At 37.2% G+C, this 27,146-nt stretch overlaps 1 long non-coding RNA gene across 2 annotated transcripts; it reads left to right on the forward strand.

The window, feature by feature from the left end:
* Nucleotides 1–4,519: 4,519 nt before the first annotated feature.
* On the forward strand, nt 4,520–26,598 carry LOC125182218 (uncharacterized). Of its 2 annotated transcripts, XR_007161516.2 has the most exons (4): nt 4,520–4,659; nt 14,315–14,381; nt 20,717–20,880; nt 24,829–26,598. It is a non-coding gene; the product is annotated as an uncharacterized lncRNA (long non-coding RNA). The 2 variants fall into 2 exon arrangements; XR_007161515.2 differs by lacking the exon at nt 20,717–20,880.
* The last annotated feature ends 548 nt before the right edge of the window (nt 26,599–27,146 follow it).

Raw genomic sequence — 27,146 nt, forward strand, 5'->3', positions numbered from 1 at the left:
GATAACAAGCAGAACTTCATTTAGAAATATCCTGCAGAACAAAAGGTAGAACAATTAAACTGAAAAACAGATTTCTGTCTGAACAGTTTTACATTCTTTTGGTGCAAGCAAACCAGGAGATGACGGAACCAGCAATGGGTGTATGAATATGAGTGCATGGACACACGTGTGCATGTGTGTGAGGATATGTGCATTTTTTTTCTTTTTCTCCTTGTCCATTATTCTGGTGGAAATGGATATCATCATTTCTGTTCCTTTTAATGAAAAAATTAATTTTCAATTCTTTCCCTTGCAATATATATCAGGGTATGTGTAAACATACATACATCATCACCGTGCACTGATCACAGAGACGGGACACATCCATGCAAGCTTTTTTTCAGGTCATCCTGGTTCCGTGCTGCATAGCACAGGGCTGCAGGCGAACAGACCTGACCCAGGTGCATGCTGTCCCAGCACTACCTGCAAGTGCGTTGTCCTTCTCTGCCCACCTTTTGTGCCCAGCAGCGTGGACGTGAGGGGCTGTTTCCATCATGTGCACCCACCCTGCCACAGCCAGTCCCACGTTGTGAGGCAGTTTCCTCAAGGCACCAGCACTATTTGTGCTTTAAGTCTTTACTGTTCTTCCATTTAGTACTTCTGGCATGTAAACACCGGGCAGGTGTGGCAGTGCTTGGAGGGGCATGTGAAGGCAGTAATTCAGCCTCGGCGAGGGTGCGGGCCGGTCACAGCAGAGGTGGCGAGCTCTGCTTGGGCGGTTCCTGGCCTGGCACCGCAGCACGGCGGCCGGGGCTTGGCCAGCTCGGTGCAGGCAGGCAGCCACTGCAGCAGATGGGGAGAGGAGGAGGCAGCCAAAAGACAAGACGTGTATGAATGCTGCTGCTGAAATGTACCTCTCGTCTGAATTCCGAAATGTCGATCTGTTTCTCTTAGTCTTATAGCCCGATAGATGTAAACAGCACAAACGGTTTGTATCTGTTAGAAATTAATACTCCAGAAGCAATTCCATTTTTATATCCATACAAAGTAAGCTTTTGATTTATCAGAAATTAGCAGGTTCTAGAAAGATCTACAGGCACTTGGTGTTATATACATATATTAAAGTCATAACATGCCAGACTTGAGAAAGAGCAAAGGTATAAAATAAAATAGGACTTTTTTTAAAAACAAAACAAAACAAAACAAAACAAAACAAAACAAACACCTATTTGTATTTAAGAGAATTGTGCTCTTTGCAACATTAATTCTGCAGTATCTTGGGGAATGCTGTCTATAATTGATAGAAAACAAAATGGCAAATATTTAATGTCATGGTATGAACTACTGACAAGCTTTATGCTTAAAAGCTTGCTGTCACGTCTACTGAAAAAGCTGAGGGAAAGAAGAAATAGAAAGCAGTTGGATCTCTGCTTTCTCTCTGAGGATAACTGAAGGCATGAAAAAGAAAAATCTCTGATGAGGGTAAAAAGAGTAGAACTGTTTATTTTAGAAAAAAAGATAAATGCAAAGAGGCCAGATAAAACTTTATAAAATAATATATGGCATAGAGAGCACAGAGTGGAATATTCAACACCAGCTTTCTCATATTACAGAGACAAAGGGATATTCACTTAAAAGATGAAACTTAAAGATGAAGAGTGGAAATATTTGTCTCCACAATGAAGAATTATTATCCCATGGAACTCTTTGCCAAAAGCAGTGTTGCTTTTAGCAGGATTAAATACAAATAAAATAAAATTAAATTAAAAAATCACATGAATGGTGAGAATGTCCGAAGTGATAGTGCTGAGTTGGAAATCAGATAAAAGTCTTCTTGCTAACTCATTGCATTGGAGGGCAAAGTGCAAGAGAAAAACTTCCTTTGGGGTAAAAAAAAATAAAAAAAAATTCTTCTTTGGAAAGTCTTTAAAACAGCAGACACTTGCCACTGCCATACAAAGCCTACAGGAGTGAGTGAGATACCAGTTGGATTAAACATATTAATTCTGTAACAATGAGCAGAGATAATAAAGATAGAAATCGCTTTCTCTATTAGTTAGAAGTGTTTTCACTTTTAAGCAATAAAGAACTATTAAAAAAAATAACAGGTATTGTTTCACTTAGCTGTTGTTACAAAGGCTCACTGGGAGATAAATGGCACCGTAACAGCAGAAGAAATTCAAGATGAGTACCATAGTTTCACACTTAGGCAGTGTTTCATGAAATGGGATGCTTGCCAAAAAATATAAGTGGTAGTGCTGGTGATGAGGAGTAAGAAGAAGGTGGTGGCTGGGAGGTGATGTCTGAGCTCTAAGCAATCCCCACATTTACTGTAATTAATGGTACGAGTCAAAGACTCACTCCATCATCAAACTCCCATGGAGAAGCATCATGACTACAGCTGCTTAGGTACTAAGGAAAAAATACCCAAACCAGACATCTGAGATGGGGATTTAGCAGGCTTAATTATTGAAACTTAAATAACACGTGGAAATCAAGAATAATATATGTATTTTGAAGATTTCATATTCTTTTTCCAAACAGTTTATTTAAATTATAGAATAATTTCTTCAATAAAGATAATTGCAAGCTATTAATTGTTGGCTGAATGCAGCCCCCCTCCTCACCCTGGTGAGAGCTGTTGTGTGTCTATCTATCTTATGCTGCACATCTGCCTTTCATCTCAGCAGATTTTGATTTTGTGTGACATTATGACACAGAGGTGAGTACAGATACTGATACAGTTTCGGGTTGTCAGACAACCTGTCTTGTACCCATGGCATCAACTTGAAAGGTACTTGGAGTCTGGACGACAGAGATGATAAAGCAGAAGGAAGGATCTCAAATATATGTTCACTGGTGAGTTAAGGAGGATGTTAGATCTTGCTGCAGCCCTGTAAGCACTGTATGTGAGAGCAGCCCATGCTCCAAGGTTACCTGCTGGAGCTGCGATGTGCGGCCTGGTTCCTCGCCGTGTTGTCTCCCTGTTAGTGTGGGGCTGCTGCTGCTGACAGCTCATCGATGCCTCTCTTTTTATTTCAAGTTCATCAAGCCCTCACGGCTGCTTTCACAGTATGTTCAAGTTTGGGATGAATGTTGTATGTAACTCTAGAGCCATGATTACACACTAGTATGCTAATAGGATTAGCATTGTGGTTCTGGGGGAAGAAAATTTTGTCTTTGGATAAGAGGGTTTTTTTCTGCTTTGAAGATTTTGAGCTCTGTACCCCAACACCATTGTTGTTGGGTGTGGGGGAAGTCTTTCTTTCTTGCTGTCCTTCTCTCTCTGTTTGTATGCTCTCCAATGCTGTTTCAAGACCTTCCTTCCATTTATTTCACAACTTTGCCAAGTGATGTTATGGTATTATTATCCTTCCACTGGTTTGTGGGGAAGCTATGGCAGATCACAAGTGGGAACTTGAGTTCAGGAGACGTTCCAGTAAATTCAGAGGGTGCTTGTGGCTTCTCCACTTTCAGGGGTGCTAGTTGTTAGAATTATTTTATATATGTATATATATTTTGCTATACATATTGCCATGCTGTACAGAATTGCTATAATTTGGAAAAAAACATACCTAGCGGCACCTGTGTACTAGGGAAGTATAAATGATAGTTTTCGTGGCTGTCTTGCAGTGGTATTTTGCCAGAATTTCTTTCAGTGAAATCCAAGATTGCCATCTTTTTCTTTGTCCCTGCATTCAGGGAACCATGACTGTGGGATCGAAAGGATCTCTGTTCTTTAGGCTCTTTTTGTGCATGCTTAGCGGAGAAACTTGCCAAATTAATTCTGCTGGATGGTTCTTTACTCCCAGATGGGGAAAGAAGTTCAAAAAATGTGTTGATTCCCAGCTCAGGTCAAGGAACATGCTGGTCATTGGGCTGAAAGTAAGACATGTGCAATACTGAAATAATGAACAATGTCCTCTGTTGTGTCTGACAGCAGTAAGATATTACATTTTTCAGAATCACCCATTTAAAATATGTCATCAGGAAAGAAAAGAAAAGTAAAAATCACCTATAAATGTTTATTGCATAAAAAGTTGAAAGGAGAGTTGGAGAGTTGGGGAGCTTTGACAGCTGTTTAAAATAGCCTTTTATCCTTTGATAATATAGCAGAGGCAAATGTGAAAGTTTGGACAAAATACCCTTTCTTAAGCAATATTTCTTCTAGCACAGAAAAAATGGGATAGGAAAAACAGAAAATAATAAAAAAGTTAGTTTAGTTTTGAATGAATCCAAGTGAACATAATGACATATCATGCCAGTCACTGTTTAGGCAAAGATTTCTCTCAAGGTTATATAACTACCGTCTGTAACTAGGAAACCATCATCTGGCTTGGTCTTCTGCGGTTTCCCAGTCAGCCTGTCAGATCCTTGCTACAGCCTCACTTACAGCACCCATATTATTTTGAAACATTTACCGGTTCAAAGGGTAGTTCATAGGTACAGGAAAAAATGTTCAAACTGCAGAAATACTCTAAGTGAGATGACAATGTACTATTTATTGTCTAGCAAGCAAATAGTGGAAGGAACAAATAAGTACCAGAACAGACAGCTGTAAACAGAACACTTTAAAGCAGTCTAACAATATTTTATATTAAATCATCCATTAACTTTCATCCAGACAAGATGACGCTCTGTATCGGAGGACTGCATGAAATGATACATTGGAAGACTCTGGTGAGTTTGTGATTTCTCTGAGTTTCATGACTGAGAAAGTAATTCTAAAATAATCTTGTATAGAAAACAGAAAAAAATTCTACTAGGCTTCTACATATGTGTATATATATGTATATACATACACTCTATATATATATATATACACATGACTTTCAGAGACAGAGAAAATTTACTAAACTGATCTCACCCATCTCCTATTATCCTGTTATTTTTCAACAACTTTCCAAGCTTGCCAATATAATGTTCATATTATTTAATATGATTCTACCTTCGTTTATGGCTTTCTGGTAGATTTGCACTCCACTTTAAATGAGCTCTTCCTAAGAGACAGACTCAAAAGGATTATATTTATGCACACAAGGCTTGAAATAAGACATATCCTAACCTTTAATTATGAATCACTGCCACGGTTTTTGAAAAGCAGCTGAAATCCTAGTGATGTTTTAAGAAGGTAAAATCCTGAGGTTTATTTAAGAGGGTTCTGTTACTTTAAATGTCATATACTGAAAGCCCTTGTTAATAAAGACTGGCACAGGTCACACTGTCAAGGATAAACAATCATTCCTAAATCCTTTGTTTCAGGCTACAGTGAAACCTAATCCCCATGGTCTTCTTGCCTGGCTATGCATGCATGTAGATATGCACCACTTTTACAGTACTAGTGCTTTCTTTCAAGCACGTTGCTCTGACTGCAAGGCATTTGATTTCTGGTAATTAATCAGCTCATCATACATGCTGTGTTTCTCCCTCAGGCCCAACTCAAGTTAGTGATCCAAATCTGGCCCCAGGAAAAAAGAAACCATTTATGTTCTTAGTGCACAGAATGAAACCCTGATAAACAGTGCTTGGCTAAACATTGAATTCAGATGGCATTATTTTTTTTTACAGGCTATAAGTCTAGTTTTTATTTATTTATTTTTCCCAAGCTGTAAGTCTGGTTTTTTCTTTGTAAGCTTTGTTTCTCCTGTTGGTCTCCCTTTAGAATGGCAAAAAAATAAAAATAAATAAATAGACAAAATGAGCTACCAAATGTGCCCCTAAATGAGACATCAAGATTTACTGGATTATTTCTGAGGTTTTGTGCTTCAGCATCTGAACTCATTGCCTGAAACCTTTGTGTTCATTTTTAAACAACACTTTGTCACATGTTTATCCGTCATCCTTTATCTTTGTGTTCTTTCATGTTTGGCTTGTCTGCATAATAACCTTGTTACTGCTAATTTTATCAGATCCAGGAAACAACTTCAGCTTGTGTTGGTAATTCTTCATGCCTAGAGATGTGGCAACTCTCATTCTTTTCAATTATGTACCAGTTGGCCTTAACTGCTGTTTGAGGAGTCATGCATTGTTATTAAGGATCCACAAGAGCATTAGAAAACTTAGCAGGCGAGCTCTCACTTTTTATTTCTTCTGATTAAAATAATAACCTGTATGCCCACAAAGACATCATGCTCAGCTAGCAAAGGCTACTGGCTCCCTCCTCTCCGTCAGCTCATGGATTGTGGTACTGCTTCTTGTTCTGCTAATGCATAAAGATTTTGAGTGCTTGGTTCCTGCAGTGATGAGACATACAGCGCTGCCAGCATTATTTCTAGGCTATATCTTTCTGGCACAAGCTAAGCTCTTTATGCCAGTTCTTTTCCCTATGGCAAAGGCAAGAAACCGAAAGGAATTATTTCACCTAATAGCTCCTTGCCTCACAGGGCTGTTGTGAGACTTAATTAATTAATGTTTGTAAAGTGCTTTGAGAGCCTGGGATAAAAAGGTGCTATATAAGCATTGATACAAGTACAAAATATTATTATTAATTCCTGGCCTGATAGAAAGCTACTGAGTGAATGGACAGCTAAACTGTATTCTCCAGTGCAAAAGTGGATATTGTCCACCACAAGCAGGGGCATCACAGTGCATTTTTGTTTGCAAAGTCTTTTGTGTAGAGGTGTCTTTAAGTCACGGGTCAACTTGACTCAGAATTTTTTTAAAACAGGAAAAAAAGAAAAAAAGTCTTTTGAGCACTACTACTGTGCTGTTTTTAATTTCTCTGTCTTTTCTCGTTCTACGCATACCATCCAGATAAGGAAAATAAACCGCACTGGGCTGCAGATTAAGTCAAATATCAAAATCATTGCATGCTGACCATGAAAACTCACTCATGCTGAACATTTGTGGGTTATCAGGATCAAAGAGCACTTCAATATTTATCAAAAAGCATAGCCCACCATGGTTTAGTCTTCATTAACCTGGTGTGTATTTGAAGAACTCAACAGAGCTAATGCAGTCCAAGCTAAAGCTGACATTTTTTGACTTAGGAAAACATTTATCCTCTTGAAGAGATATGTATCAGTTTGTAAATGTTGTGAAAGGGCAGAATGACATACGGCTCACATATGCTATTGGGTTTTCTGAATGCAATAAGCTTTACGGAACTGAATTATGCTTTGTACACAGAGTCAAGAATGAACTTGTTATTTCTGTAATACCAGTAAAGCTTATTTCACATATAATGGGACATCCTGCTGTGCATAGATGATACAATTTTTCTAGTTGGATTTAAAAATATTAAAATGAAAAAGAGGCTAAATTAGGCTGTGAAAGCTTGGCTATGTGTGATACGAAGGGTGCTCAACCAGCTGTAGGGAGTTTGTGAAATACATGGCATTACTTCCTCTGCTACTTTAGGCTGATTGGGTTTCATGTCTGAACAAGACCTTGAGGAGTTTAACTCTCAAAACTCTCTGTAAAAGACTCTCCCCCTTATATAGCAAGGAATATGGATCGTGATGGTTGTTCATTTTGCTTCCCTGACAATGCCGTTAGCCTTTTCAGTCTGTTCTTACTGTGCAACTAATGTTCACATCCATGATGTTCAGCTAGAAAAAGATCATTTACAAACTCATCATGCTAAAACAGTAAATTAGTAGTTCAAAATTAAAATAAAAGAAAGTATTGATGCATACTGATGACATATTTTATATATACAGAATAGGGACAGAAAATGAAATTAAGAGGACTGTTTGGTAGATAAGGAATTGACTGGTTGGCTGCATCCAGAGAGTTGTGGTTAATGGTTCAATGTCCGGGTGGAGGCTGGTGATGAGTGGTGTCCTCAGAAGTCTGTCCTGGGATCAGTGCTGTTTAATATCTTTATTATCTTTGTCAATGACATAGACAGTGTGATTGAGTGCAGCCTCAGGAATTTTGCAGATGACACCAAGCTGAGCGGTACAGTTGATACAACAGAAGGAAGGGAAGCCATCCAAAGGGACCTGGACAAGCTTGAGAAGTGGGCCCAAAGGGAATGTAATGAGGTTCAACAAGGCCAAGTGCAAGGTGCTGCACCTGAGTTGGGGCAATCCCAGACATGAGGACAGACTGGGAGAAGAACTCATTAGGAGCATCCCTATGGAGAAGGACTTGGTAGGTTCTGGTGGATGAAAAGCTCTATCAGATCAGAGAGATGGAGATCTTCACCTTTCATTTTTAATAAAGACAGAGAGCTGGGTATGTCAGCCTAGAGAAGAGAAGGCTCTGGGGAGACCTTATTGCAGCCTTTCAGTACGTGAACAGGGCTTATAAAAAGTGGAACACTGGAAGTGTTCAAGGCCAGTCTGGATGTGCCTTTGGGCAGCCTCATCTAGTGGGAGGTGTCCCTGCCCATGGCAGGGGATTGGAATTAGATGATCTTTGGGGTCTCTTCCAACCCAAGCCATTCTATGATTCTGTGATTCTATGATTCTATCATTATGGCACAGGAACAAGACTGACGATTCAGCTTTTCTGTCAGTTTCTTCTCATAACTCAAGCAAGTCATTTAATTTCTCCAGTCCTCAACAAAGTGTTGTGAATCTTTTCCTTTTTTATGTGTACGAAATAGCAAGAAGTGATCAAAGGGGAGTTCGTATGTGTGAGTAAGAGGATCACGAGTGTCAGAAGGAATAAAGAGAAATCGGGAGTGTGTTGCTTAAAGAAAAATAAGAGCCAAATGCCAGTCAACAGCTGCTGGGGTTCAAGCCAGGGAGGTGTTTCAGACAAAGGGGACTTGGGCACTGCTTATTGCTGATTTTCTCCACATTTCTTTGTGAATATCCAAAAAAAAATCCTCTCACATATAAAGTCTTATGGCATAAGAAAACTGGCGAGAACTGTGGACATCCATTCAGTGCTGATCTCTGAGTGGAAGATGTATGTCTTTCTAGGGTATCTTGGGAGTTAAAGTGAAACAGAATAGGATCCAGAATTGGTAACTGATGCCTTCACTAGTTCTTTACTGGCTGTTGAATCTCATAATTATTGCATTCTGGTGCTGCTTCTTCAGCTGGGATAATAAGGAGATAAACACCAATATTTGTAGTGCACAGTGATCACAGGTGGAAAGCAAAGCATTGCTGTTTACCATTTAAGCATACTTTATAAGTCATATGCTTGAGTGCTGGTTTTTGCATTTCATTTCCTTGTGGTTGAGGTTATACTCTCAAATTCTAACAGGTGGCAGTTCAACCAGACACTGCCAGTAATCTGCAGCCTGTGCAGATTTCCACATTTCCACTAAAGCCAGGTTCTGGGGAGCTGCATAACACTGTCATTCTGTAGTGCTTGCATAGCCTCCGTCTGCAGTAACAAGCTGGCAGCATACGCAAGTTGCACCAGACTGCTTTGTGCCACAGCAATCAGTCATTTGCTGGGGCAATTTGCTGGGGCATATTCGGCCAAGTTACAGCTCCTTGTCCACAGGCTTCCTGCTGTAAAATCATCCGATAGCAGCAAGTGGGCTGGGGCACATGGAAGTTGGGAAAGCTCCGTATTTCTAAGTATCATTGAGGAACAAGTCAGAGCGCTGGTTGGAGGCTGATCCAAAAGAAAAAGCACAACAAAACAACAAAACAAAACAAAACAAAACAAAAAAAACCTGAGCATTTTGCACCACCTGCAATAGAAGCCTGTCAAGGGAAGAAGAGTGAATATCTGGATCAGCCTGCATTTAAATGCAAATGAGAAGGAAAATACCAGCTGCAATGGGAACAGAACAGTGGCCTCTGAACGTTCAGTGGTTCAGTCTGAATACCTCTCTTGTAACATCAGTGACTTACTTTCCAAAGGGCCTGTGCACCTGTAGTATTTATTGTTCTCTACTGTTTGAATTGTTTATTCCTTCTAAAAATTATTTTATAGTTAGATGTAAATATGGGTCTTTGTACAGAGTTAAAAAGCAAAAGGAAAAATGTGACAAAAACTATTTTGGGAGAAAGGAACATTTTAGACCTTTGGTTTATTCAGGTTTTGAAATAGGGTTCAGCTGGGTTTTCCCTACCAAATTAGTTCCTCCATCTCCACAAAAGTGACTGGCAATCTAAGAAGCTTCCCGAGCTAATCAAGCAGAGGAGAAAGCACAACCAGAATCTTATCTGAGTTTTCCCTCTGGCTTTTCCACCATACCATCCCTTTACTCCATAAACTTCCAGTAAGTTTAAAGGCTCTCTGGCAGCATAAATGTAAGTGGGTTGCCTAAGATAAGGGACATTGCATGAAATGGAGAACATGAAAGCAAGCACACATCGAAACAGCCATCTGCTCAGCCTTGGAATAGGAACATTGCAGAGCTCATCTGTGCATTAGTGTTGCCATTTAATGCGGTATCTAACAAAAAAAGTTAATAAAATTCATGGCTGTAGCTGACTCACATTATAATGTCCTTCTAGAAAAAGCCTGTACCATTGCTCTGTGAATCTGTGCACGGAATAATAATATGTGCCAGAAAGCAAACTGCAGAATCTCAGGTTTCTATTGCTGAAGATAGGTGGACTCACTGTTTACAGGTCATTTGGAAAACTCTTCTGTACTGAGAGCAAGAAACAGCCTATTTTCTTGAAGCATACTTCTATAGAAGTTTAGTGAACCTGGGAGCCATGTGCTCTTACTATTTAACATCATGCCAGTGGAGTAGGTATTGATGAGGAAGTACAGAACTAGTATAGAATCATACAATCATAGAATATCCTGAGTTGGAAGGGACCAAGAAGGATCATCGAGTCCAACTCCTGGCTCCACAGAGGAGCCTGTGTCTGAGAGCATTGTCCAAACACTTCTTGAACTCTGTCAGGCTTCGTGCTGTGACCACTTCCCTGGGGAGCCTGTTCCAGAGCCCAACAACCCTTTCAGTGAAGAACCCTTTACTAATATCCAGCCTGAACTTCCCCTTTTTCAGCTTCGTGTCATTTGTTATTTATATCACTGGAAAAATATTAAGAAATGGGATATAAGGCCAGTGGAGTCTTAGAACACCTCATCAGCATTATTGGTTTCTACACTCAGCTATTTTGTACGATTGTACAAAATGAAGCCTTTCAACATTTGCCTTTTACCTGAGAGTTCACTGACTATATTACTTACCAGTAGAGGTAACGGTAAGCCAAGCTGATGGTGGCAAATACCACGCTAAGGGTAATTACTTACAAATAGATGCTGTGAGGCTCTTCAGAGCAACCATTGTATACAAACAATATAATTTAATAGCCTATCCTACAAATCATTGCAGTCATTTTTAAACCGTCATTCTACAAAGAAATATTGTTTCTATAGGCTGGCTCTCATTCTAAAGCCTTTAAGGGATATATTTGCTAAGAGTTACTTCCACTTCATTTACATTATTAAATTAGGTTTCTCAAACAAATATTGTCAGCAGTATTAGTAAGCAGTTCCTGTTTCATTTACTGAAGATGGAGCTGTGAATTCTCTGAAGAAAAAATTAGAGTGCTTTAAAATATGCAAAATTTTGGAGGGCACGATCCACAGCATCAGCCATTTTCTTTGCTGCTGTAATGTGATATTTTTCCATGGACTTCCAGAGGAGTGTTATATTTTACATAAACAGAGAGATAAGAAACTAGAAGTCTCTAAGTACAAAACGACTGCGAGACAACATATTTCCTAGTTTACAAAATATATTTAAGATGTATTTTGTTGAAGACATTTAGAAAACAAGGTATTTAACTGCAAGATATATGAAGTGAATGTTCAAAATATATGAAAGAGTGCTACAAAACACTAATTTGTCAAATTTGGGGGACTGATAGGCTTTGTGCGTGTCTTGCGTGTCTAAGTTTGTGACGTCTTTGATTTGACTGCCAGTGTAATTTATACACCACTGCAGGAAATGGGGGTAGTGCATCTTCCAAATCACAAAATCCTTGTTGTTGAGCCCAGGACTGCCTCAACTGTGTGTTTCTAAACATCTCATGCTGAACTGTTTTATTTATCATAGGCAAATAAATAATGTGTAAAGGAGGATTTCTGTCCTCACACTTCCTTTGTAGATGAGCTCCAAATGTCAAGGATATTGGACTTGGAGAGGAAGAGTATGTTGCACTGCAATGCCCAAATCTTTTTGTATATATATGTAATATATATATGTTAATTTAAGCATGAATCAAAGGCTCCTTAGTGCCTGAAAATCAAACTCAGACTTCTAAGTTACTTGGGACCTTTGGAAAATTTGACTTTGGCAAGTTTTTATTTTTTCCAATCATGTGACCCCTTCTGTGAATTCCCAGTGCTGCCATGGCCAGCCACAGGAATGGGTTTGTGTGTATCAGAAGCATTCAATCTCTGCATCTTGTATTACACAAAACAGATGAAATCACAGTCCAAATGATACCTATAGCAAAACTCAACAAATTTGGATGTCACTGAAGGATGGAATTACAGGGGAAAATACCTTTACATTTTAGAGACATGCATAGATAGGCTCAAATAAAATGAACATTGACAAGCACTTCTCATACGGGCAGAAGAGGATTTTTTTTTTTTGAGTTTAGTATATTGGTGTTTGCTACAAAACCCAAGGAAGTAGGAGATCCAGGTTCACTTTCTTCCCTGTCTCAGGCAAACTGGATCTATATCTGTCATTGATCACTGGCTGTTGGACTGGATAACAACTCTTGATGGTTTCTATTTAAATGTGCAGCACAAAACACTGTGAAAATACAATAAGTGGGATCCACTTTTGAAATTAATGCTATCTGAGAAACTGAGTATAACAGAAAGAAAAAACAACGAGAATTGTATTTACCTGAACTAAATGTTCTATTAAAATTTATCTTGATTTTTACCCTCCCAGTTAAAAATTAGATTTATGGTAATCTGAAAAACATTCATGGAACAAAACTTAAGTTTGTAGTGTGAGTACAGAGTAGATGTGACAGGGCTGAAGAAATTGCCACAAATCAATATAATACAGAATCTAAACATGCAAATAGATTAAACATATGTGACTAGTAATTAATGAGTTAAACTGAAAGGACAGACCTGAAGGTTATTACTGCTTGTAAACAGTCTCCAGCATAACTAGAAATGAAGATCATTTAATCTTTTCTTTCTCCACTGTGGAGCATTGATGGCTAATCTGCCGCCAATGCACCGTACTTGGCTCTCTGTCTGCCACATACTCAAAGTTTTTGCCACTATCTTCTTGCTCAAAAGCCGCATAGAAGTTTATTCATCAGTGCAAACAATGTTTAAATGTGCTCAGCTAATCACTGAAGGTATTGTCACAGAACAGAGGAGCAATGCAGACATATCAGATGCTCTGGCAACAGTAGCATAATCCAATCATTCATTAACATAAATTAAAACTACAATACTGCAGGCCTAAAAACTGAAAAAAAAAGTTGGAAATCTGGAAGTTAAAAGGATGTGGGTTTGTGGGGAACTTTCAAAGCATTGTCCTATAGAAACCCTGCCTGCCATAGGCGATGGACAAGGAATTTAATTTACCTAAAAATAGAGGCTTTGAAGAAGCAGATTAACACGGAGTTCAGCCTGCTGTCACGGGCTTCTGTTTTGGGACTAAAATCATAATGTAGTAGCACCTTTTCGCATCATCTACTATTTTTTTTTACTTTTTTTTTTTTTTTCCTAAAGAAAGTTGTTATATTACATATAATTAACATGCTCTTCTGATTTATGAGGCCCCCTCATTATACACAGCCTGCAGGTTCTCCTTCTGTGTTGTCTGCTGGTTGTTGTGGGCTCCCTGAAATGCTGGCAAGCAGTTTGGGACTGAAGAACAAGTTTGTGGTTAAAGAATACAAATGTCTCTTCTTACAGTCACTTGCATCCAGGTTTTGGTGTTTTTGCTGTGTCTTAGATGTGCTATATTTTTAGTCCCACCAGAACTGTGGCAGCAAATTTCATAGTATTATGCAGTGACAAAGGAACTCAACTCACTCATGCAGAGGTTACAATTCTTTTTGCAGTCATGTGCCATAGAAAGTTTCCTTTGTATCTGATGTTGTCAAATCCTCTTGCAGTCATCAACTTTTTTTGAAGCACAAAATTCTAATTTAGAACAAAATGACGGATGAAAAATTCACATTTTTAAGAATAAACTGATTGTATCATTTTCATATACTGCATTTTACCTATTTTATTTAGAAGATGCATATTTAGTTGTGCCAAATTCTATTCTGCATTTTCAAAAAGAATCCAAGATTGCATTGTGCTATTACACAATACAATTAAATATGTGATAACACCTACATTTAGTCTTTTAGACTCAAAGATGACTCTTTTGATTAGCCAGAGTTGCTGGCACTTTGTTTGTGGGTGTAGCAATATCTGTTTTTATCTGTTTCTGATTTCAATCTCCTTTTCATTGCAGTTGTTGTCACTCTAATAAACCCATTACCTTCAAAAATACCATACTTGAAATTATACAGAAAAATCAGGTATGTATGCAGCCTATATGGATGGGATTAATGTTAAGCAGAAGAGTAAAGTTATTCATGGGCTTACTTTTTAGGAAAGTAGTGATTTTCTCAATGGAAGTGTATAAATACCTCTATCCCTAGTCAGTGCATCTTAACACAATGTGCAGTGTTAACTGAGATTTATAAAACTATAACCCAATTTTTGACTACAACATCTGCTTTCATGTACTTGCACTTGAATTTAGCTGCCTTTTTTTTTTTTTTTTTAAGTTTCTCTTTTTAAATGCATACCGTCTTTTTGGCTTACCTTTGTTCAGCTTATTGGACCTTATGAATACCTGAACACTGCCTCTCAGGTTATACTTAATCAAATGTTTATCATGTTATTAATTTAAGACTTTTCATTCTAGCATATATGCTTCAAGTGATTTCTTCAGCTCTTTTCATAATCACAAACTGCAGAAAAGTTATTTTGAACAGAAAATAACCTTTCTAGATGAGTAACACATGTACCCATGCCTTAGAGCTGGGAATTGCAACTTCACTTTCTGCTTGACCTAGAAGCAATACTTGATAATGCAGAAAGCCTATATTCATCTTTCCGAGAGATACATGAGAGCTTCCTTCCTTCCCGTTACAGAACACGATCTATAACATTTGACTGCAGTAGCTGGTTTGACAGACTCAGCTCTTATGATCACTGGCACTGTTACTGTTAAAGGGGAGGCTCAACTCATCTCCAAAACAGAGTGGCCTAGAGCCTGACTTTGGACATGACTTATAAAGAAGACAGATTCCAGGAAGAAAGCACTACATCGCCTGACAGTGTGCTCAGGCAGTATTTCAGTTTTGGTGGTAGGAGAAAGAACTACCAATAATAAAAAGATTTTTTCGTAGATGACTCTCTAATGGTTACTTATAGGTTTCTCACCTATATAGTGATTTTACATGACTTTGAACAGGATATTATCTGAAAGTTGCACCAGATGAAAAATCACATATATTTAGGAAGTGATAAAATGCAGTGCACTAAGTGCCTAGTGTAAGACAAAATTTGCAAAACACAGTCATACAATTTATTAATGATTATTCCAAGTATATGTAAATTACAGAAACAACACTATGGACTACTCAGCATGGTATGAATAAAAAATCTAAAGGAAAATGTCACAATATGAATAGTTAATAATGATAATAGCTTTAGCATAGGTATCTCCTTTCCCTGTCTTTTCACCTTATAAACTGTTTCATAGCTCCCAACAACTTGAAACTGACCGGCTGCATGTATATAACTTTTAAGTAGTTAAATGTTTAAACTGAACTGTTATTTCTGCTAGACTCTCAGCTGTCTGGGATTCCCATTTTCAGACATTAACCCATAATTTTGATCTTGAATCCAATGTGTGCAGTCCCCTGACCTTTTTCCCCAAAGATATAGGATATATTTTTTTTTCCCTAGGCTTATAATTTTCTTGGAGCAAGATATCACTATTTCAACAGGAAGGCAATAAAACATTTCTGAACATTAGAAATGGCAGAGTCTCCTCTGTAATAGATTCCTATTTATTTTTAACAGAATCAATAGTTGTTTGCAAGCAATTGCATGCTGCAGTCTGTAAGTAAGGTGAGATTGAGAGTATGCAGCTGTCTAGTGATTCAGGTATAGTAATCTGATGAAGTCTGTGGCTATTTTCTTTTAAATCCAGAGTGCCAGCTTTTTCAGCAGTTCCATAGGAGTGACCCCTTTCCAGATGGCTCTGTATATCCCTTGTGAAATCCATCAATAACTGTACACTTCCTTTGCCTAACCTCGGCATTGATTGAAGTTAAGTACTGCATTTGCTGGTAGAACTCAATGAAGCTAATCATCACACAAGTGCAGCTTAGTGTTTCCTATTCAACAGACTTCAAAATACTTGAATATCTTCATAATTGGTCTGCAGTTGAGTATATTTCTATCTTCATCTTAGAAGAGGATGAAGTATCCCCTTTCATACTCAAGTAACTCTCACTCATCATGCACAAGTAAATCATGATAGACTTATACCAGCCTGTTGTTATCTGTTATGAAGGGAATGCTCAAAGAAAGTGTCTTTGAGTCTCAGCCTAACTGGCCCTCCCCAGCTTTTCCACAACACACAGTTGTTTTTTCTCGACTATCAGAGAACTATATGATTTATTTATTTATTTTTTCATTCCCCAAAAAGCTGTTACTACCACGGCTGGAGCCTTATCTCTGACTGGAATTTAACTTTAATCAGCATTTGAATCTAAAAGACAGAAAGGCACAGTACTGTGAGCTTACAAGGTTTTTACTTTCAGGAGGGAAGTCACATTATTCATTCTTATTCTAATAAGATATTTCCTTGAGAAAGGTCGGAGTATATGTAACACTAATTAAAATGCTGTTACTGAAAGGAACTGCCTAAAGATGCACAGCTCTCAATTATGGCAGAATTTTGATTTATTTTGATTTATAATAAGAGCAAAAACTACCTATTGTGTGCTTTCAGAGTTGCTTTAGATATATACAGGCTGTTCAATGGAATCCTTTAAAGAATGTTCATAACATACAAGACAGTGCAAATTAAATTACTTGTGACACTAGTTCGTACTTTGCATGGAGGTAACCAAAGGGGGTTTATGAGCTTATACTGTGGTGCATGAAAGGAAGTAATGTCCTGGAGAATCTGTCAAGATGGCAAAGGTTAAAAGCAAAGCTGTGCTGAGAAAAAGTTCATAGAACAAACTTAAGTATTAAACAAGATTCAAACCTTCCATGAGCTATGCACCAAGATATCACCATAGACCTTCTAGTCTCTGCCTTCCAATGGTGAAAAATGAGTCAAGAACATTGAAAATATATTCATTTTTGTTAGATTTATATATTTCAACAGAACAAACGGTCTCCAGCAGTAGGTCAACTCCCAATGAAATGGCACTACATTGGAAGAAGCTGCACAAAATCATTTGTTCAAGATCATTTATTCATTGGAATAAATTCCAAATGAAAGCTACAAAAATAAGGGTTTGGAGACAGACGAATTCATATTTGTGAAGTGAATATTTTGTACATTTATCTATTTAGTCTATGCATGCACAGGAACAAGTAATGTGCTAACACGAATTCAGAAAGTAGCATAGTCACTGACTCCTGGGTGTAGTACAGATGTTTTGCTTTCAATACCAGCTGCTACACCCTTATAGAAAAAGATGATTTTTTAAAAGTAGTATTATTATTTTATGAGGTACAACACATACTACAGGTTACATGACATCACAGATCAATCAGATAAAATTACAGTTACCTAATTGAAGATATTTCATGGTATCCCACATTTAAAGAAATAGCTTACCAGAAAAAAAGAAACATGTAAAAGTTGTTCTTGAAGACATCTGTATCATGATGGAGCTAAATTTAAAAATAATATATCTTAATGGCGTTTCTTTAATGAAAGGGTGATGACAAGGTATTGCAGGGGGAACCCTTTTCCTGCAGTCTCCTGGTATTTCTTTATCTTTGGAATCTGCTTCCTTCCTTGCTGTGACAGAGTCCAAGTATTGACTTCTAAGGAGTGTTATGAAGTCTTTTTCTCTCTTTTTTTTTTTTTTTTTTTTCAAGAAGAAATAAGATCATAGCTGGAGCAGCAGGAAATGTGTATTTTTCTGTGGAAAATTTTAATTTCATTTTTTTTCAGTGAAATTATTTTAATTTTAATTATAATTTATTATATGTCAGATGAGGTTCTTCTATTTACATATATATTCAGACACTGTAACTTATAAATGAAAAACATTAATACAATTTATCAGGAAAAGGAAGTCTCAAACTCAGTCATCATTCCTTTTGCATATTGCTAATGGTATTTCAAACAGACTAAACCAAACCAAACCAACAAAAAACACATGAATGGAAAACAAAAACAAAAACAAACAAACAAAAAATAACCAAAACCCACAAAGGCTCTTTATTAGCAAAGAAATAAATTTGCGTGGTACTGTGCCAGCAATGTATCTGCTGCATCATGAAGAACTATTGAAGTCTGGACATAATAAACCACTCTCTCACCTCTGGATAATGATTTTCCCACATAAAAATCCTCTTTCATATTTCAACCAGATGCAATCAAGTACCAGTTTAATACCATGGCATCTATCACCACATCATCGGCTAGCAAACGTGACGCCCATCTACAAGAAGGGCCAGAGGGTAGACCTGGGGAACTATAGGCCTGTTAGTTTGACCTCAGTGTGAGGGAAGCTCATGGAGCAGATTATCTTGAGAGTCATCACGCGGCACTTACAGGGCAAGCAGGCGATCAGGCCCAGTCAGCATGGGTTTATGAAAGGCAGGTCCTGCTTGACGAACCTGATCTCCTTCTATGACAAAGTGACGTGCTTAGTGGATGAGGAAAAGGCTGTTGGTGTGGTCTACCTTGATTTCAGTAAGGCTTTTGATACCATTTCCCACAACATTCTCCTCAAGAAACTGGCTGCTTGTGGCTTGGACTGGCATATGCTTCGTTGGGTTAAAAACTGGCTGGATAGCCAGGCCCAAAGAGTTGTGGTGAATGGAGTCAAATCCAGTTGGAGGCCGGTCACTAGTGGAGTCCCCCAGGGCTCAGTACTGGGGCCAGTCCTCTTTAATATCTTTACCGATGATCTGGTTAAGGGGATTGAGTGCACCCTCAGTAAGTTTGCAGATGACACCAAGTTAGGTGTGTGTGTCGATCTTCTTGGGGGTAGGAAGGCTCTGCAGGAGGATCTGGATAGGCTGGACCGATGGGCTGAGGCCAACTGTATGAAGTTCAACAAGGCCAAGTACCGGGTCCTGCACCTGGGGCGCAACAACCCCAAGCAGAGCTACAGGCTGGGAGATGTGTGGTTGAAAAGCTGCCTGGCAGAGAAGGACCTGGGAGTACTGGTTGATAGTCGGCTGAATATGTGCCAGCAGTGTGCTCAGATGGCCAAGAAGGCCAACAGCATCCTGGCTTGTATAAGAAGCAGTGTGGCCAGCAGGTCTAGGGAAGTGATTGTCCCCCTGTACTCGGCTCTGGTGAGGCCGCACCTTGAGTACTGTGTTCAGTTTTGGGCCCCTCGCTACAAGAAGGACATGGAAGTGCTCGAGAGAGTCCAGAGAAGGGCAACAAAGCTGGTGAGGGGTCTGGAGAACAAGTCTTATGAGGAGTGGCTGAGGGGGCTGGGATTGTTCACCCTGGAGAAGAGGAGGCTCAGGGGCGACCTTATCGCTCTCTATAGGTACCTTAAAGGAGGCTGCAGCGAGGTAGGGGTTGGTCTATTCTCCCACGTGCCTGGTGACAGGACGAGGGGGAATGGGCTAAAGTTGTGCCAGGGGAGGTTTAGGTTGGATATTAGGAAGAAGTTCTTTATTGAAAGGGTTGTTAGGCATTGGAATGGGCTGCCCAGGGAAGTGGTTAAGTCACCATCCCTGGAGGTCTTTAAGAGACGTTTAGATGTTGAACTTAGTGATATGGTTTAGTGGAGGACTTGTTGGTGTTAGGTCAGAGGTTGGACTAGATGATCTTGGAGGTCTCTTCCAACCTAGACGATTCTGTGATTCTGTGATTCTGTGATTCTTTGATCATCCATTATTTGCTCCAGTGTCAGTTGTTCCACTAGCAGTTCAAACCCACAGCCTTTTGTTTGCTGCGTCTGCTGATACTTAGAGTACGGCTAGTCCTGCTGTGATTCAAAGACACCGGACGTGCATAGGAGTCAACTTGCTTTTGTTTGGACCAAATCTAATAACATAAAGACAAGGAAGAACATGGGAAAACTGTAGAAACTACCGTGTTGCATGGCTCCACTTGCTAAACTGGGAACAGAACCTAATTAGAATTCTGCATAACAGCATATCTATTTAATGTCCATATTGAGATGAAAATTACTGCACTATGCATCCAACAAATATTGTAGCTGTATTATAAAGATGAATATGAATATTCAATTATGAACAATAATGAAAACTTAACAGTAACATAAATAACTAGAAAAGTTAGCCAAATAGCATGGGAGAAAGGAAAAAGCTTTAAGTCACCGCTTTCAGAACTCCAGGATTTTTTTATTTTTTTTTATGTGAAAGTATTTTTATCCAGTTAGTCTGAATGTTTTAATCAGTTTTCATATCTTGAAATTTTGAAATCTAACTGCAACTCTTCCTTATTATGTAACAAAACCTAAATTCATCAAATATAAGCTTTGCAATTGTTTTCATTGAAAGTCCGTTACTGTTTGGTAGTCTTTCAAGTACTTAGGTACCCAAGAGGTACTCATCTCACAGAACGTAAATTAGTTTCTTCACTGAAAAAAACACATTCCTTTGTAATCCTCAGATTTGGATGACCATAGTGTATTTATACAACTGGAAGGACAAAAAAGGAAATATTTTCTGCAGGCAGTTCCTGTTCTATGAAAGAAGTGCTCTATATTGATACTTCTAAAATGTTTTGTATCTTAGTTATCTGTGGCTACCAGTTCCAATAATCAGCTATAAACTGTAAGTATTCACTCACCTATATTTACAAGATTTCAAAAAAAAATTTTTTTTTCAATTTTTATGTACTGGGAAACATATTTTGTACTAACTATGTTTCAAAGCAATATATTATTAAAATGATATTAATTAGGAATGTATAGCTTTTTTAGTATTTACAATATAGTGGCTTTATTCCATTCCACTTTAATTATATATATTAATGAAAAGATAAGAATAAGATAGCGGTATTCTTTTAATGATTTAAAGCTTTTATCTTCAGTTAAAATACTGCAACTTCGAAGAATTAGTGTGTGTAAAAAGCAAAGCTGTATGTCAAAATCACTCACATTAACAGACATATTCAGTCACAGGGCTTTTTGCTTATAAAAGTCACTTTTAGCCATATTGAACATTCATGGTATGGACAAACTACAGAGGCATGCAAATCATATTTCTTTCTTATTTAAATTTTCAAAGCTAAATACATGGCTTGTCTGTATGTAAGTAAACATCCTGTTATCAGAATATTACAATGAATTAATTATACTTAGCTTATGTAATAGTTTAAACAATCAGTGCACTCTGACCGTATTGGTCTTTCACTGTGAATTTCAAATCAGAAAGTGGAGGTAAATCTAGATCTGTTTATTCCTTCTAGCCTACAAAAGAATCTCTGTTGATCATAGTCAGATGGGTTACTGCCATCCAACTGCAGAGCCTTAAGTCTGTCCCACAGATTGCAATGGTCCAGTGAAAGACTGGACAGTTCATTAACAATATTGAGTCCACAGGCATGCACCAGGATAAGAAAACATCCCTGAGTGAGGAGAGATGTTGGCATTATAGCTCAGGTTCTAAATTTCATTCCATTCCTGGCCTAACCCCCAGCCCAGTCTTCAATCTAATACTTCTCACCATACTAAAATTACATTTTTGAAGATCAGGATCCAAAAGCTGTTATATAGGTGCATATGAAACATATAGATTAATGTGCCATATAATAGTGGACAGAAAAAAGAACTCCTTAATCACCTGGGTTGAATGAATGAAGCAAGACATATTTGCCTGCCATCTGTTAATGTAAATGGTGCAGCTAATTTAACAGTATTAGACCTGAATCATCATGCTATTATTCCAGTTTTACATCACTGTGAAACTGAAAGTGAATCATTAATATCAATGAAATTACACCAGTGTCAGCCATGGAGTAATCTGCAGAAGGGATCGGGTTCATTAATTTTAATAATTTATGATACAGTGTAGGCTACAGAATTTTACTAAATCTACTTTTATTTAATGTGACCCATTGATCCTTTTATGTATTACAAAGCATTCAATGTATTTGATATGAGTCTATTATAAGGAGTTTCTGTAGAAGCATGACGTTTTAGCAGAGTGTTTAGCAGAGTGTACTAACTTCTGAGTTTATCTGGGAAGACTGCCAACCCAGTCCTTGAAATGTTAGCCAGGGTCGTAGGTGCTACACAGTGAAGACATCACAAGGAACAGATGAACTTTTCATGCCACAAAGGTAGATTAAAATCTAAATGTAGAATACTATATGATGCATTGAAGTCAGTAAGGATAAATTAATACAGGAGGTGGAGCACCTAAAGACTGATTTAATCCTTAATTTACCAAAATACTTGAAACAAATTTTTGTGACATATTTATCTTTAAACCTTTGTAAAATATAAGTGAAAGAAATTTGATTTGAATTATAATTCTTCATTATTATTAAAACAATTTTATAAATATCATGAAATAAATTATATAAAAATAATAAAAGTTTGAAGAACTTCTATGTATAGACAATAAGAAAAAAAATCAGTGAGATATTTTAGTCATACCTTTCAAATCAACTTTACTGTTAAAATTAGTAAAAACTTTTAATGGTTGATGATATAATGATGATTTTCTTAATTAATATTTTTTGGATTTCTAATAAGATCCTTATGAAATATATTTTGACATCTCTCCACTGACCCTATAATAATACACTGATTTGTATTAGTACAAGTGCTTCTGGACAATTTTATCAATATTGCCCGTTTTAATTTCTAACTTCACGTATCAATGGATTCTACAAAGAATTAGACAATCCTGTAAAAGAGAATGGAAAACCTGCTTAATTTGAAATAATTAATATTTTTGTAAGCAAATTTTACCTCCATACCAGTTCAAGTTTAGAAAAATTGTGGAATTCTGTAAAATTGTGAAAACTCTTAGAAGACCTGCTAAAAGGAGTTTCACCTCCTATCATGTGCAACAGAAAAGTAAAAAGGAAAACAGAAAGGAAGGGATTTTACAACAAGATAACACAATGAGAAATAAGTAACTTTAAAAAAAGCCAAAAAATAACCTGTGATCCTTGTTAGCACATAAGTAAAACAAACAATTTTATAAGGTATTTACCCCAACAGAAGGACAATTTGTCAAACTTTTACAACTTCTAACAGAACTGATGTTCAGAGAATCGCCTGCAGAATGGAGTCATAACTAAGATAAACCATATTATGGTTTTATTTTTCCGTATATGGTGGAAGAATCTAGCTGTATGGTAAGCTTCCTAGTAAGTACCATGAAAGGAGTGCATGGATTTCTAATACCTGAAACACACTGCTGCTCAGTATACATAAAATACAAGAAATCACTGATCTTCTTTAATGGCTTTATGGACTTAATGCTCTGTCCTGTGTCACTCAGAATTTGACCTTCAGCAGAAAGGCTCTGTGAATTATATTCAGAATTGGCTTTTATGAGTTCAGATGAGTTGGATGCATGTTAACCTGGTTCCTGATCATTTATTTACAGCATTGCAATGACTAAGTAGGATCATTTACTTCAGACCTGTGAGTTATAGGACAGAGCTTGACGTTATCCATAATAATCTTTGAGGTGGCAACGAATAAATTGCAACAGCTCCCAAATAAATATCTGAAAATCTGGATACTTTCCCCAAAGGTATATATCTAAACAAAAGGTAGAAATTCACAGAATAATGGCCTTCCTATTTTTTTGCCTTTATGTTTCAGATATATAACTACTCAATTCATTTGTGATATTCCATTCCTGTCACTGTTAATTTAGAATCATATTTTTTTAACTTTACATTCTTATTGGACATGAAAATTTCCCTTTTAATATTTCCCTTTCCTTTTTCTGGATTAAAAAAATATGTTTAAGAGGAAAGTTTGAAAAGCAGAAAGCAAGCAAAAAAAATGAATTATCGTGGCTGTAAACAGGAAAATGAAAAATTATTTTTTAGAAATTATCTTTACTCACTGTTTTCTGTTTAAAAACATATCAAGCTCTGTTTTTCACTTAAAAAAATATTTCTAATATCATTAAAATAAGTTCCTTGTAAATTTTCTACTGTAAAAACTCTTATGCATCTGTCCTTTTGATTATAAAGTCAGAGGTTAAGGGTATTTTGTGTATATATGATACATTGCCCAAATTAAATAAACAGATAAAATTAGACAAATCTTAAAAAGAAATATTTTGTAGCTTGGGTAGGTTTTTATTTTATACAAATATGTTAATCCATACATAAATTGAGACAGAATGCTGTTATTCTCAGTCACTGTATAATGATTTACATAATAGGCACAAGTCTGAAAAGTCATTACAGCTTGAAGTTTATTTCTTGGAACCTCCAGGGATCTTAAATATCTTAAATACATTTTATAATACTTTTTGCCTTTTATTTATTTATTAAAAAAAATAATTTACAGCTGATACCAGGAATTTATCCTGTTAGGTCTTGTGTCTGGTAAATATTTATACACTACTAGAGTGATAATGTCTTGGGATATCACCTTACGCAGAGTGTTCTTTGACTCACTTTCCATATTGTTTAGTATCATTAACATCAGCACATTAGAGTGTGGAAGCTGAGGTATTTGGATGCTATGAGTACAATTAATCAGAGGAGCAACTTCAGCTAAAACTGTATCTCTAATTCAGTGTTAACAGGTTGGCCTCTTTGAACTGGGGTACCTACAACTGCGTACCAGAAACAAATCACTACCCAACTGCTCATTCAAGGTGGCAGAAGCATCAGACACCCTTTGCACAGCTGAAGATACTCATCACCTGAGCTTTCCTGTATCCTCAGCATTGTTTTGAAAGCATATCTTCTGTATCTGAGCTTGAAAAAGCGGTTAGTGAGTTTCTGTACAATAAGTAGGTGGCAAATACAGAAACTCATCTCAAGCAATGCAAGTCTGGATAGATCCCACAATTAATTGGGACTTTACTGCCATCTACCCACCTCCTACTCTGGAAAAGGCTCCTGTCCTTGCAGCTGAACCATCAGAAGAGATGGATGCATGTCGATGCCTCTCCAGTGCACAGCTGGGTGCCCTAGTGCACATCCATCCTCATCAGTGGTTGAAGCTAATATGAAAATAAATTCAAACATGCTTAATTATCAGCAGATGGTAGCTAACTTTCCATGTCTTAAAACTACTGGTGCAGGTGAATGCAAGCACCCTATGTTTCTGAAGTGGATCTTTCTAGAACTCTCTTTCTTAGATCAAATATAAAGCATTTAGCTGGATATCAGGTTGTTAGTATTCATACAGTTATTCCATGCCTTCTCTATACTCAGTTCCCTTTGCTAATTCAGCACCCTTTTAATATAATAAGGTTACCTCCAAGATTTTTCCTTATTATTTGGATGCAACTTCAGTAGACTTTTAAGAATAACAGGATGGTTACTGTCACTGTCTTGTTTATGCCACAGAATTATTCTAAATACTTCTTTACACTCTTTCTGTGCTTTGGCTGATGCTTACATTTATAGCGAAAGACTGACATTTAGCAATATATCTTGCACCCTGGCACATTTAATTAGCATGTCAAACTTGTGTTTGTACTTCTGTTTCTATTTCTAAAAGCAGAAGCACTTTGCTCATAGTTTGGTGTCAGAATGCATGAAACCTCCTTGGCATAATGTGAATTAGAACCAGCAGCAAAATGAATGAATGATTAGCATTGGGCATGGATCCAGTGTTTGACATTCCACTCATTAGAAAGTCTACTCTAATTAACGTAATTGGAATCTACTGGGTGTGCCATTGATGGATTTGCTTGTCACCACAATTTTGTTTTATGTTCCATCAAACTCATTGGTGAAAACATGATGTATGCTGAGATTACCTTGTAAAGACCCAGTTCTTCAGAAGAATCTGCAAATTACAGCCTCTTGCTGCCACACAGGGACTTAATGAAGTCAATGGGAGGCAGGGTGCATGCTAGTGAACCCCTATGCATGATAATTATTTCTTGTAGTCTGTATGGGTTATACATAACAGACATATAACTTTGCATTTATCTAGCACCTGGGTATTTCAAACAATCTCCTAAACACTGAGGAATCAATTGAGACACTTTTCCTGATGTTAATAGCACCTTTTCCTACAAGGGGTCACTGGAAGTACTCAATAAACTCATTGGGGCCACTCGATTCATTGTCAAAATCTGGCTATAATTAAGTGAGTCTTGTAACAACATTATTATAATTAAAATGATATCCATTTTCAGACTGATATACAGGGAAGCTGATACCATTACCATACAATTAATAATTAAGAAAACCAGAATGAGCCAAAGACTGTTGAATGAAAATTAGCTCTGGAAGTTATCACTTGAATTGCTAGCACTACAAATTTTCTGGAAGGTCTTCGTCCGTTTATCTATAGTCCTGACACAAACATCTCAGCTGCAACCAGACATTTCACAAAGAACTTTTGCTTTTCAACTTGAAGGTGCATGCCTGTGCTGACTTGCTGTCTTCTCTGTATGCATATGCATAGTTCATTAGATCAGGGCTTTCATAACGGCGGGCAAATAATCTATTCTTGGTCTGGAAAATAGCATTGATATTAAATGTAAATGGAAGGTTTGATTTCCATTACACTTTTCTGGTCTAAGTTGTAAAATTTGGTAAACAGAATGAAAGAAGACATACTTTAAGTTTTGAAATAATTAAACGGTTAAATGGATACGAGTGGAAGGAAAATTTACCTGATATGGGAAGATATATAGACAAAACTAAGACTCTTTTATTAACATAAAATCTGTGGTCATACTTGGAATGAAACACATATCCCCAGAGAAGTTTAAAGAATATATGTGGCAAGAAAAATACTATTGTTAAGTCATGAATAATGTGCTTCAATAGATATAATGATAAAAATCATATTTTAGGAAAAAGTATTGTTTACAGTAATCTGTTGAAAGATTAAAAAGATTTAACATTTCATTTACATCATCTTTTT

This window comes from Anser cygnoides, chromosome 8 (genome assembly GCF_040182565.1).
Source record: "Anser cygnoides isolate HZ-2024a breed goose chromosome 8, Taihu_goose_T2T_genome, whole genome shotgun sequence".
NCBI classification, from domain to species: Eukaryota; Metazoa; Chordata; class Aves; order Anseriformes; family Anatidae; genus Anser; species Anser cygnoides.